The sequence below is a fragment of the Schistocerca serialis genome, chromosome 4 (genome assembly GCF_023864345.2).
Source record: "Schistocerca serialis cubense isolate TAMUIC-IGC-003099 chromosome 4, iqSchSeri2.2, whole genome shotgun sequence".
Classification (NCBI taxonomy): domain Eukaryota; kingdom Metazoa; phylum Arthropoda; class Insecta; order Orthoptera; family Acrididae; genus Schistocerca; species Schistocerca serialis.
The window spans coordinates 340625249-340639828 of NC_064641.1; the positions used below are offsets into that span (position 1 = coordinate 340625249).

General features: G+C 39.4%; 1 non-coding gene across 1 annotated transcript; it reads left to right on the forward strand.

Moving 5' to 3' along the window:
* The first annotated feature begins 14080 nt into the window (after positions 1-14080).
* Positions 14081-14188, forward strand: LOC126476728 (U6 spliceosomal RNA). The gene has a single exon (XR_007587197.1). It is a non-coding gene; the product is annotated as a U6 spliceosomal RNA (small nuclear RNA).
* Positions 14189-14580: the final 392 nt, after the last annotated feature.

The following is a 14580-nucleotide window of genomic DNA, read 5'->3' on the forward strand; positions in this document are numbered from 1 at the left end:
TTTTCATTGTTCTTTTTCTATATTATTTTACAATATTTCACTACAATAGTCCCAACCATATGAAAACTGCAAACTATTCAGTAATAATTATGGGATGCCTTTCCCCTCACTATTGAAAGCAAAACACACGTTTACACATTTATATAATTTATTATTATTATAATAAGAATGCTTTTTCTTGCAGTATTAGTAACAAACACACACCATTCTCATCACGAATCGTCAATTGCGTCCTTCTACAATCAAGAACAAAACGAAGAGTAGTTAGTTTTTTCTTTTTCTTCCTCATTAGAGGACTGTCTATTCATATTTATCTTTGTTCACAGATTATCCTTCAGATACGCAGTTTTCGCATTAATAGTAATTTTCATTGTTCTTTTTCTATATTATTTTACAGTATTTCACTACAATAGTCCCAACACATCGTCTTTATGGCTCTTATCACTGCCTCTTATCAATATTTTCGTTATTACGATTGTTTTCATATGGTCTCACTAGTTTCATAAATTTTCGCAATAACGACGTGGCGATGGCACACGACTCACAAGAAAAAGTTATGATCTGTGCTTTCGTAGAAAAAGAGAGCTGTTTTCTCTCATTATTAGAAAAAAGGGACGAGAGGAAACAGTACTCAAAATACCACTGATGGAGAACCTAGTACTGTTTGTATAAGTGAGAGACACGTACTGAGAAGTTTGCTTAGGTCTTAGTTAATCAGTAAACTGATAATTCAAGCCCTGTATATCGGTAGAAATGTGATAAATTATTCTGAACTCCGTAGAACTTCGAGTATTGTTGTGACCTGTATTATTTGTGGCAACAGAGATCATTCTAGAAATAATACTCTATGTGCATATATTAGATGTTTGTTCCAAGGTTTCCATTTATGTTATTTCTCTGTAGTTATACGTAAAGCACAATAGTACTAGCTGAATACGTAGAGCATACTGGTTTTCACTAGGTATAGCACGCTGTTAGTTACCGATTTCTCAGGACGAACTCTCCGATATTTTGCTGCAATTTGATAACAGACTTTTTAACTCATTTAACGCTCTGTAACTCTGGTGGAGTATAAATGCGTTCTACCGTCTTTAAAATCGTAGTCTTTCTATTGTAGGCCGCAGTGGTGGGGATAAATTCTCAGGGTCTGACATTCATGTCCAAACCTGAATTCGCAGTAAGTGATGTGCTGGAATCTTCGTTGTCGTGTTGGGCCCACACCTGTACTCCGAGCAAATATCGAAGTACACCTTTTTCTGGCAAGGAAAAATCTTAATATCCATTATATCTGAAATATTTTTGGGTTTTTGTAGTCGTATTAAGTTGCCGTTGTTATTTACGTATAATGGCAGATCGCACTTTTGATGAAAAGGTTTTGAAACAGTGGTTAGAGGAAGAATTGTAGATTGATGATTCTGATCGTGATTCTGATCTAATCGAAGGATATGCTAGAGAGGATGAATGTCGACCAGACGAGAATGTTGCAAATACTGAGGTGGAAGGCTCAGAAGAAGAAAATGAGGACGTGGAAAAGAACTTCATCAAGGCAAGTGAAGCTGCATCTAATTATTATTTTGGCAAAGAAAGAACAAAATGTAATAAATTACCGGATCGTACTAATGTTACGACAAAGTCAAGCAATACCGTTATTCGTGTTCCTGGTCCAAAAGTAGAAGGAGAAAATGTAAAAGCTTAAATAGACTCCATTAACTTGGTAATTGATGACAAAATAACAGTTTTCATCATGTAAAGTACTAACATTCACACAAACCAAATCAATCACAACTTATCTAGACAGCAACATTCAAAATAATCAGAGTAATGTGAAATGTGTGCCCTTCTTGGTACACTTTTTTCACTGGTACGCTAAAATCTTCGAAACTGAATGCTTGCAAAATTTGGTACAATGAGAAAGACAGTGCAGCTAAAAGAGTGAGTCTGACTACATCGGATATTATTTCTAGTTTGGTGTCTCACATTTCATGCCGTAAACACTAAAAGTGAAAAAAATAGCTGGAAAAATTGGTATCAGTACGTCAACATATGGACTTGGTGTTAGAAAACTTTCAAAAGTGCTATACTCATGGGAAATACCTCACAGATGATTACCAACTAGCTTATTTCCATGGAGAATGTCCCTTCAGAGAGTTTATACCAAGTAAACCTGCTCATTATGGCCTAAAGGTGTTCGCATTAGTGGATTGTAGGCTATTGCATACTACGAATACGGAAGTTTATTGTGTATAGTAGTCGGCGGGGCATTTTGATGCAAACAACGCAAGAAAGGAGGTCGTCAAGAGAACTGCGAAACCAATTTTAGGCACAGGACGTAACATCGCCGGCAATAATCGACTTTTAGCTATCCTCTGATTCAAGAACTGCTTGAAAAAATATAACAAAATAGTACTTCAGGAACTTTCACCCATTTAATTTCGAGAAATAAACACTTTCGTTCTCGGCTTTAGATATGAGTCAACTCTTGTATCCTGCTGCAAAAGGAAAGAGAGAGCGGTTATTTGACTTTCAAGTATGCACAGTATTGCAGCGATCGACGACTCTACCTGCTCGAAAAACAAAGCCGAACTTGTTACATTCTACAACTACACGGAAGCTGTAGTTGGCATAATTGGTCAGCTTTGTTCAAATTACAAAGCAGCAAGAACTACTAAAAGATGGCCAAGAACAATTTTTACCATATTTTGAATATAAATGCCATGAATGATTTAAACAAGAACTATGCCAAAGTCAAACGAGCTGATTTCCTTGACGAAATCGGTTGCCAAATAGTCAAACTTCAAAATTCAGAACTCGGTGACTGATGTTGTTAGGAGAGAAACCGGAAGTAAAAACGGAAACATTTTAACTGAGGGAAGAGGGCAAATGAAGTTGCAACCTATGTGGCATATGAAGAAATAAATCTACACGAATAGTGTGTACAAAACGTAATGAATGGGTGTGTATTAAAACCTCGACAAATTGCATTGTTTGTAAGAACTGTCCTTGATTTAGTATGGTAAATATTTACACTGTATTTCTTCATTAAAGTAATTATGTATAATTTAATTACTTCATGTACAATTCATCATGCTGTGAGCAGCAAATAGATGAACTGACTAAAACTAATTTTACATTTAAAAAATTAAATGCATACTTTTCCCCCCTTTCAGAACCATGAAGAAACTAATTTAATCAAGCACTCGAAAGGAAGTAAAAAAGATAAAATGATGAAATAGAAAAATAATTTTTTAACAAAAAAGTTTGGAGTACATTTGTATTCACTGCGAGAATCTGTCTCTTTCAACCCGCGCAAGTTGCGGATGGTCAGAGACCACAATGCATACGATATTAACTAAATGAACGACTGCTGTGACGTAAAACGTAACTACATAGACAGCTGTATCCTTTGTGGATGTAACTTTCCTAGCCGGCCGGGGTGGCCAAGCAGTTCTAGGCGCTACAGTTTGGAACCGCGCGACCGCTACGGTCGCAGGTTCGAATCCTGCTTCGGACATGGGTGTGTGTGATGTCCTTAGGTTAGTTAGGTTTAAATAGTTCTAAGTTCTTGGGGATTGATGACCTCAGAAGTTGAGTCCCATAGTGCTCAGAGCCATTTGAATCATTTGTAACTTTCCTCCTCAAATGAAGGGCAAACCATTATTTCAAGAACTGTCCATATAACTGATGTCAGTGCTAATCGAAAGCTAAATCTGTCTACAACGTTCTATATGCCAGATTTTGTGGACGCTCTGGTGGACAGCTCCGGTCCCTACGGGTAAAACGACCTAGTTCTTGATGTGAATGGAATGAAAGTGAGACTAACGGGCAAGCATAAGGCCTGTGTGCCGAAAATGAATTTCAAGCTTTCCTCCAGACATGAGAATGGCGATCATACGGTTAGTTAGAAGCAATATCAAGTTACGGGACTTTCGCTATGGGACAATATGGGCACTTTAATCTTTAAGAAACTAATGCTGGGAGGCAACACATTCTAGTTGACTTTTGCGTCTCCTGCTTCTCGAACCATTAACTTAAAGCGGAAACTCCAGTGTTACGTTGCTCGAGAAAGAATGCAATTGTATGATGGTCTCACACACCTTCCTTTATTACAATGTATATGGTTTTATATTATTGTATTATATTATTACCTCAATATAAAGATGGATTTCCTCCGGTGTCTGAAAGACAAATAACTCAAGAAAAACAAAATTTTCCTTATGTACATTTCATAGATGTCGATACACTGTAGTAAAATTAAATGCGGTTTGTTTCGAATCGTGTAATACATACATTAACGATGCGTATAATAATAGACACTTTCATAAGAAATTGTAGTATAACAATATTAGTATCAAAAGGCTTAATATCCATATGCTTTCCCAATTATTACATTTAGTGTAATGAATCTACAGTTAATACGTCTGGTTTGTCTTTCTTGCTTCCTCAGGAAACTTACAAGAAACTGACAGTGTGAGGAATACTGATGCTTATGCTGGGGATGTAGGTTAACGTGATGGCTATTCAGGATCGATTTGTTCCATAGGACATGGTTACCGGATGGGAACAGAAAATAATCAGTGAAGCAATAACGTTAAATATTTCTATATTGTATAGAATTTGCTTGTGTTAGCGGCTGTATTATAGATTACTGAACTAATCTTTACTGCAACAATTGCTTTTTGCTAATATTTATTAGAACGATGCATTTCGGCTGTATCCTGCCATTATCAGTACCTTACATTACGCTATTCTGAAGTATGATAATGATTATTTTCTGGCTATGCCAGTGAGGTTATGTACCTAAGTTTAATGCTGTATGGAAGGAAACAATTATCTCAGTGTATATTTTAGGTGAGTTGTAAGTTAAAATTACTTAAATTTTTTCCTGGAAATTTGTTTGTCTTGCACAAAGAATACAATAATGTGTATGACATAATCACTGAACCCTCTCACGTTCATGTTTTTATATTTCAAAGATTCTTATGTACTAAGATATTTCAGTTGCTGACATTGTACTAAAAATTAAAATACAATTTTTATATAAGAATATTCATGTTATTGCACATATTATATATTTTTACTAGGGCTTTCCTTCATTATTCAGTAATGTCCAGTATCTTTTTCTTCCAGTTAACAAATTATATTAACAAGGCGAACATTCCACATTCGAGAAAGCTTTAAACAGATTTACATTGACCTTTTACTTTATCATTTAGAAAACAGCATGTAGTGTACCATGAACGAAACTTTCTAGTTCTTCACAAAAGTCGATTTGGTGCATCTCATTCATTTTATGTAATATATGAAGATCATTGGTGATATCCCGTATTGAATGTGGCTGACTATTGCTGATTTCTTATAGTTGCTTTTGTGGATAGCATCTCTGTATCCTTGTAGTCCAAAGAGGGAGAGACTTCTGAGAAAGATAGAATGCACACATAAAAGCAACACAATCATATTATAATGTCAGTATAGTGCCAGAAAACATTGTGCCAATAAACATCAGAAAAATTTGATTGAGACAGTGAAAACTATTTTATGAAATGGTAACTACTTCCGAGCTACGAGCTGTCTCATAAATTCAGAGCACTAAAATACTGAACCATGATACGCTGCTGAAAGTCGTCAAAAGTTTTAGCATCATCAATGGCTTGTGTGTTTTGCTGTATATTCTTGAAAGTTCCATTGGCTGGCTTTTCTGTGAATGGCCTCATTCTTAGTTTTAAAGAAACATAACATATTCAGCTCTGCAGGTGTATTAGCAAATAATAAATAGGGAGGAAACATAAAAATTCTTTGGTGTTTATGTTGATGAGAATTTAAACTGGAGAAAGCACATACTGGAACTTTTAAACCAACTGAGTTCAGCCACATCTGCACTTAGTCATTGAGTCATTGCACATCTTGAGGAGAGGCGAATCATAGAGCTGACATACTTTGCATGGTTTCATTCAATAATGTCATGTGAAATTGTGTTCGGGGATAACTAATCTGTACGAAGGCCTTCACTGCTCAAAAGCGTGCGGTAAGGATAACATGTGATACTCAACCACAATCATGTTGTAGACATCTGTTTATGGAGTTGACTGCTGTTTCACAGCAGGCATTTTATTTCCTCATTAAAGTATTTGTACATGAACCACTGTGGCTCAAAAGGAAGAGTTATGTACATGATTGCGATACCAAAACGAAAAATGACATTTATTACTCTACATTTGGGTTTTCGTTACCACAGAATGGGGTGCACAATGATGCATTCAAAATTTTGATCATTTACCCAGCGATGTAAAACTTCAGACAGACAGCAAATAGAAAACTTGAATAAATACTGAAAAAAGTCTTCTTGCCAATGCCTATCAGTAGATAAATTTGTATCATTGTAATGGTTAAGACGCAATGGATACTTGAAAAAGAAAAAAAAACTTGTGGATGCACAGGAAGTAGCTGAAGCCATGGTTATAAAGCAATTTGTGATGTGAATTTAAAATGATCCATTCCACATCATTACTATTTAATGTCCAGAGGTCCATGGACAACGAAACTAGCTAACCAAATTACCGACTAGCTAAATAAGGAATCCCTGTCGTAATACAGATACACCATCTATAATGTATACCATAGCAGAGACAGTAGCCCTGTGATTGGCAAATCGGATATTCGGAATGTGATATCTGAAGTGATTACCTGCTGTTCAACCGGAGACTTGTGTAACATGATTGTAGGGAGTAAACATATGCTGTGGTTGTATCGAATAGCAGGTCTATGCCCAGTGACTTGCTACAGATCAAGTTTCTAGAGGTACTTTCCAACGAGATAAAGCTTTTCCCATTTGTTGCCTGTACATTCGTGAGTCATATTTCGATTTCATTATGCCAGGGCTTTCTTCGACGTAGTTTGTCTAAAAATATATGTTTAGCAAACCAGATATTTGAACAGCGGAAAACGGAAAGAAGCTCCCTGGAATGTAATTTACTCAGTGGTTCTGTCACAATTAAATTGGATCCCAAGATACGCGGTCGTGTTTTCACATCTTGAAGCGACTTCAGCAATGTATCGAAATGTAATAATGCGTCTCAATATTTGACTTTTAATTGTCTCCGAATTATAAAGCAGTCCAAATCGCAAGGCACTTTTACTGAGAAAGGTGACCGGTTTTTATCATTACAAGGTCTTCTTCAGACCGTCAAATATATATTTAATAAAAGTGACTTGCGGTATAGACTGTTCTATAATTAAATTGAAATATTAAGTTGTGATCCCTGACTTCCACCAAAAATGTTTTCAAATATTTTAATTGTTTATTTAATTTAATGAATTTCATTTATAAGTTAATTTTGATATTTTTACAGTTTCTTGATGGTTTTACAATTTTGGTAAATGTAATAACAAAAAGCAAATAATGTGTTTCTATAGATTCATTGACGTAACAGAAATTCAAAAACGAAAAATTATTTATTTTGCACAGCGGAGTCCATACCGTACACAAATTCTACTTTCAAATGTTTTTATTGGTAGTACTACTTGTCGGTATGCAGAGATGCATAGTATTTACAAAATATTTCGAGAGTCCTGTGTTACAATTCAGTACAGGAAAGTACGTCCCATGTATATAGCAGATACGGCCATCTTTCCCAACAATTTGTTATATTGCCTCTGGCTGTAACAAGTGAGGTAGTAATGGACTATAAGTTCTGAAAATTTAATTTCTCTATGATATCCGGCACTTTTTGTTCGAGTAGAAAGTGCTCTATCACAATATTTTTTTGAGGAAACTTCTTGCAACTCCGTCCGTAAAAACGCAAGAAGTAGTAGACACGCGTTTTCTTATGATGCTTCATTAGACGTAAGAGCCGGTGATGCCGTTATTTTATTAAAGGAAAACCGAGCCTTGGAGCAGTGGACGCTTCTGTCTTAGTGTTCATTCAAATGATGCTTCAAATTTACTATATCCACTTCAGACACGTAGTAGTCATGCCCTAATTCAAACATTACTATGCGAATTCTTTACTTCATTTGATTTGTGGAAGTAGTTCACTCCGTACACAGGCCCTGGCTGTCTCATCACTACCGACCCACTGCCGTTCATCCTCCACGAACGGCGTCATTGGATGAGTTATGGAGAGGCTGGGTGTTCCTATCAGATCACCGAAGTTAAGCGATGTTGGGAGTTGCCGGCAGTTTAATGTGTGACCATCTGGGCCGCCATGGGCTGTTGCCATTTCTCGGAGTGCACTCAGCCTCGCGATACTAACTGAGGAGCTAGTCGACCGAACAGTAGCGGTTCCGGTCAAAGAAAACCATCAAAACGACCAGGAGAGAGGAGTGTTGACCACACGCCCCTCCTATCTCCATCCTCAGCTGAGGATGACACAGCGGTAGGGTGGTCCCGGTGGACCACTTGTGGTCTGAAGACGGAGTGCTATGTTATATTGGGACGTGTGCCGGAAGGTACTTCTGGTGAGGGAAATGGACGAAAGAGTCAGTGGAATGACAAATACAAACTTATCTATTTTAAAATTTGGAATTCATACACACATAGGTACCAAACGAAGGCCATCTTTGCTATGGAAAACGCTATGTAAGTACAAATTGTGAAAATATTTAGAAACAATGAAATTTGTGACTGCGAAATATTGATTGTAGTGTAGATGAGGTCATTTTTTATTTACTTAATGTAATCAGATAACAGTCTTTAGTCTGGATTTTAGAGATGCAGTACATTCAGTTTTGAAAAATATAACAACAGTTAATAATTTTAAAATTATAAATATTAGTACTGTGGTAGAAATAGATTTAAAAATCATTCCAAACAGGATTTGACTGTAATGTGAAATGTATTTGCGAAATACTGACTGAAAAGCAATAGCACTTGTTGTTGCAGTAGAACTATTACAGTTACACGACTACAGTCTACTGATCCTAATAGCTCCTAATAGTAATGATAATAAATAAAAATAACTCCACCGAAGTCGTTCCCAGCACCAGTTGTGTAAGGAAAGTGGAGATGAGTAACACCTAGTTCTTGTTCACCCACCCAGAGTTAAAGTAGCTCATGAGGACCACTTGCCAATGTGACAGTAAGGATCTCAACGGAAGTGAAGCGAAGATGAAGATCAGCACTACAATGGAACTGGCAAAAGAGCCAGCCTTGCATTTAGGAATGATGGGAAAGTAATATTAAAAAGCCACTGAACATCTTGAGGCTACCTCTAAGTCTAACAATACTGTCGTGACATGGATTGGCAGGCGTGCAAATTAAAATTAATGAAGTACGTTGGTAGAACATTTCAATAAATGGGTTTGCAGCCAGGCAGAAAAAGAAATCCTCGCCGTGAAAGCCACTAGACCGAAGTCTCATTTGGGTTCTGTGGGAGAATCTACTTCATGCAGGGGACGACTCGGCGTGTCTTGATGTATCATAGACAATGAAAAACTCACTCTGATCACGTTATACAACCTTAATGAATTCAGAACTGACAAACAACAGATATCAGTTAGAGTTATCCTGACAGATAAAACTACAAAATAATTTCCTAGGATGAGTCTCAGACCCTTGAGATAAAACAGGAGTCACACAATGCGCTCTGTCTCCGATGCTTTTCGGTTCTGCATTTGAAAACATCATCAGTAAGTGGCGAACGTGAATTATGGAAACCGACTGTAGCCTAACGGGAATTGGATCTAAATCTAAGAGAATCACGATACACAGTCTAAATTTTGCAGATGATACTACCCTGAATCAAAAGGCGCAGGAACTACCTAAAAATAAGCTTCGAAAAAACAAAAGTATTGACTGACAAGAAACTCGAGCTCGATCATAAGCTAGGAAAGTGAATATCAATCCATTGTTGAGTGCTACAAGAATGACAAGAAGACCTTACATTTCTTTATTCGTAATTTTGTAAACAAATTTATTTTTTGCAATCGGCAAAGAATGTCTGGGAAATGCGGAACACAGGAAAAAGTGGTCCGAAGTGGAGGCTCGTAACATCGACTTTTTTTGTACAAAAACTAGCCCGCGGTTTTGAAGTCGCTATGTGAACTTCTTTTAGCACGTAGCAACCTTCGGTTTTGCTAGTTGCTCCTGCGGCAGCCCATTATTGAACATTGTCAGATACGAATTCTAGTTTCCCAATTATGATTTTATACCGGTAAAATAATCAGCCCATGGGATGTTTGATTTAGGTCCCCTTACTGTGGTGGTAAGCCGGGGCTAAATTATTACTGAACATTACCGCTCTGGATCTGGGGACATCAACTGAGTTTAAATATTCATTGCTCCAAATAGTGACACCACGTTAGGATTGATTAGGAGGCTATTCTAATCTTTTTTAATGCTGGCGTAGTTACTGTTACGTGCCCATCACCAGCTGCATAGGACAGGCCATGTGCTGATAGTCACCTGCCGTCCTATCTGGAATACAGAGTCATGACAGCTGTTTAATTGCTATAATACTGGAAACCGAGAATTGCTCCCGACCCTACGGTTGGGTCCACCTTTTTGCTATAATACTCAAACGTGTTTCACCAGATTATGGCACCCTCAGTGGGCATTTTACTTTTATTTTTCTCAAATACATACATACAGATTACACTTGGTTTAGGACGTCAGTTACATCGGATGTTGTTGTCATTTAAATTACTTACGCACTTTATCTTTTGTTTTATTTTGTGTGTGTTCTGTGGCTGGCATTAGACGTCAGCCAGACAAACGCAGCCAGGTACAGATCAGGACAAGCCAAATACAGCACTGGTGAAGCCAATGAAGTTTTTTTTTTGCTTTATTGTTATTTTTACACCTGGTACAGGTAGGCCAGCAGCGGCATACTACGACGCTCTTCAGCTACAGATATGACAAACTATACAAAAGGAGACAATCAAAAACCAGACATGGTGGATATACAAACGTCGACATACAAAATTGAAATACATGGAGCCGTTCACGGGCGCAGTGTCCTTAATAAAAACGTTCAGAAACGTGGACCAACACAGAGACGACAGAGACGACACACACGAACGATGGAGCACAAACGATAAAAAAACTGGAGCACGAACACAATGGCACACACAAACACTGGACGATGGTCTCCAGCGCGCGAAAGTTCACTGTAAGTGTACGAGTCCAGGGACCTGACAAAGGGGAACAGATAGGGGAAGAGGGAGAGGAGAGGGGGTAGATGCCAGTGGCCGAGATGTGATGGGGAGGAAAGAAGGTAGGGGGGTAGGGGAAGCCAGGGGAAGAGGAAGGAGGGAGGAAAGGATGAGGGAGAGAAGGGAGAGAGGGTGCCTGTGGGAAAAGACACAAGGGGTGGAATGGGAGGGGTATGGATAGTGGAGAGATGGAGAGCAGGTGGGATGTTGGAATACAGGTGCGGCGGCGGACGAGGGTGGGAGAGGAAGGGAGAGGTAAGCAGGTGAGGGAGATCAAATTTATGGGAGGTGTAGAAGATCCGTATTCGTTCGAGGAAAAGGAGGAGGTGTGGGAATGGAATGAGGTCATACAGTATCCGCGAGGGGGAGGGGAGGCAGATACAATAGGTGAGGCAGAGTGCATGGTGTTGGTGGATTTGAAGGGATTTGTAAAATGTAGGAGGGGTGGAGATCCAGGTGTGGTAGGCATAGCAGAGGATAGGGCAGATGAGGGATTTATAGGCGTGGAGGTTGGTGGTGGGGTCCAGACTCCATGTGCAGCCAGAAAGGAGCTTGAGGAGACGGAGTGGATAGCATGCATTGGCTTGAATTGTCTGGAGATGGGGGATCCAGAGAGGTGGCGGTCAAGGGTGACGCCAAGGCACTTGAGTGTGGGGGTGAGGGTGATAGGACGGCCATAAATAGTAATATAGAAGTCGAGGAGACGGAAGGAAGGGGTGCTTTTGCCTACAATGATCGTCTGGCCAATGAAGGAGAATCAGACACTTTTATTACCGTAAAATGTATATTTGAAGGGTGAGATTAAAAACAAAAATTTTGTGCCGACAGCATCGTAACATCCCTTATACTTGCAGATGACTTGGTGTACTAATTTAGATCTATGTCTAATTTCGATTGGCAGCAACTGGACACTTACAATGTAATTTAAATAACAACAAAATACGCTGTAACCTATTTCATAACCTAAATACGCAGAAATTCATCATCCATCCAGCATACTGAGTATCGTTACTGCCAGGGTCGCCAAGCGATTTCGTGTATGACGTAAAGTGTAATCTGTATGTATGTACAGGATGATTATAATTGAAGTTAATCATTGAAACCGCTACACGAATAATACCACAGGTCAGAATGACGTCGAATTGCAATGGAATATTACCGGAGAAGGGGGAAAACGCATGACAGAATAAAAACAAATAGTTACAAAATGTAACAACAAATGGCGCTGTATGCATCATAATTTAACAGTGGTCGACTACAAATGACAAACTGACGTTAACAAACTGTACTACTCATTGCGCATGGGTGTACAGGCGTGATACTATTAGTTATGTAAGCCCATTCACCACAGTGAGGTCATATTACAACGGATGGGAAAAATCGGACTGTAACCGTCCTGAGGGAAAAAACAGCATAAAAAGCGTCACTAACATCGAACTATAATTGTCCTGAGGCCAAAACTCGCATAAAAAGCATGAATCACATCGGTTTTTAATTGTCCTGAGGAATAAAACATCATAAAAATCATCGGTCAAAATCGAATCGGATTATTAATTTCCGTGTGACTGGCGCAAAATACGTTCATATGCTGTCCGCCGTTTGCTACAAGAAGTTGAAGTAGAGAAACAGCATGTTCCACAAACGATCCGGGGTCACGTTTAGAATGTGTTACGCAATGCGTACCTTCAATGAAGCTAAGTTTTCAAACGTAACACTGAACTCATCTTTGAGATAACCCCAAGCAACAAGTCACACTGATCAAGATCAGGTGATCGGGACCGCCGGGCTGTAGTGAAATGGCGGCTGATAATCCTAGCATCACTGAAATGGCGCTTCAGCAGCTGCGTAACTGGATTTGCAATTTGCAGAGGTGTGCCACTTTGCATAAAAATGATCCCATCCACACATTCACCTTGTTGGAGAGCTGGAATGACGTGGTTGCACAAAAGACACTCTTAGCACTTGCCAGTGACGGTACAGATAATATGAGCGGAAGCACATGTCTTTTCGACAGTATTTTGGCCCTATGATGAATGATGCAGTAAACCTGCAACACATACGGACGTTTTTCAAGATGAAATTATAATCAAATCAGTATCATTAGCTGCTGACAGGCGTTGATACACACCAACGGGGACAGCTGAAAATGTGAGCCCCGACTGGGACTCGAACACGGGATCTCCTACTTATATATCAGACGCTGTATCCATCTGAGCCACAGGGGGCACAGAGGACAGTGCGACTGCAGGGATTTATCGCTGGCACATTCCCCGTGAGATCCACATTCTCAACTTATAGTCCATACACTAGTTTCGTAGTGCCCCTGCCATTATACCCGTTACTCACGGCAGACAATCCACCGAGTCCAGTAAGATTTTAGACAATTCGTGTGCATCCGCACTGAAGAAGGTCATCAGCCTGTTAGCCTTAACGATATGAAGATGGCATCTGTTCTTTCGGACAGTCGCACTATCCTCTGCGCCCTCGGTGGCTCAGATGAATAGAGCGTCTGTCATGTAAGCAGGAGATCCCAGGTTCAAGTCTCGGTCGGCGCACACATTTTCAACTGTGCCCATTGGTGTATATCAACGCCTGTTAGCAACTAATGGTATTGATTTCATTGAAATTTCATTCTAGAGAGCAGCACGGTCACCAATGGCATCTGTTCTTTCGGACATGTCCGAAAGAACAGATGCCATCTTCATATCGCTAAGACTAACCGGCTGATGACCTTCTACAGTGCAGATCCACACGAATTGCTTGAACTGTTACGGGACTAGGTGGACTGTCTGCCACGAATAATGAGTGTAATGGCAGTGACACTACGAATATAGTGTATGGACTATAAGTTGAGAATATGGGTATCACGGGTTGCGTGCCAGTGATAAAATCCTACAGTCGCACAATCCTCTGCGCCCTCGGTGGCCCAGATGTACTCGCTTCGGCGGTACATATACTCAAGATTGGAACGATACAGAGAAGATCTGCATGGCCTCTGCTCAAGGATGACACGCAAAATCCTGAATCGTTCGATTTCCGTTCCATCCGCGCTAGCGAGTGGTCGCTGTTAACTGCTGCGCTGCACTACCGTGTTTACACCGCTGAACTCGTGCTTCGCAGAGTGCTGTCCGTCTGTTAATCTCCGTGTTCGTTCCTTTTCCTTGTGATCTGATCGCTCTTTCTGGTCTTGCCGCTGCTAATTGGAATTTCGGTTGTTTAACCGAAATTGCGTCGTTGGATTAACCATGGCTACAAACCTCAGTAAGAATACTCTAGTATTTGCTTTTGACAAGGAATCCCGTCCTGTTCATTCGACAACCCCGGAAATAGGTGACAGGATTACACAGGTAATTGGTCTCAATTCTGAAACAGTCCATACCTGGAAAAATACTATGTTTTTGTCAAGTTAATCAGTGCTGAGAATGTTGATAA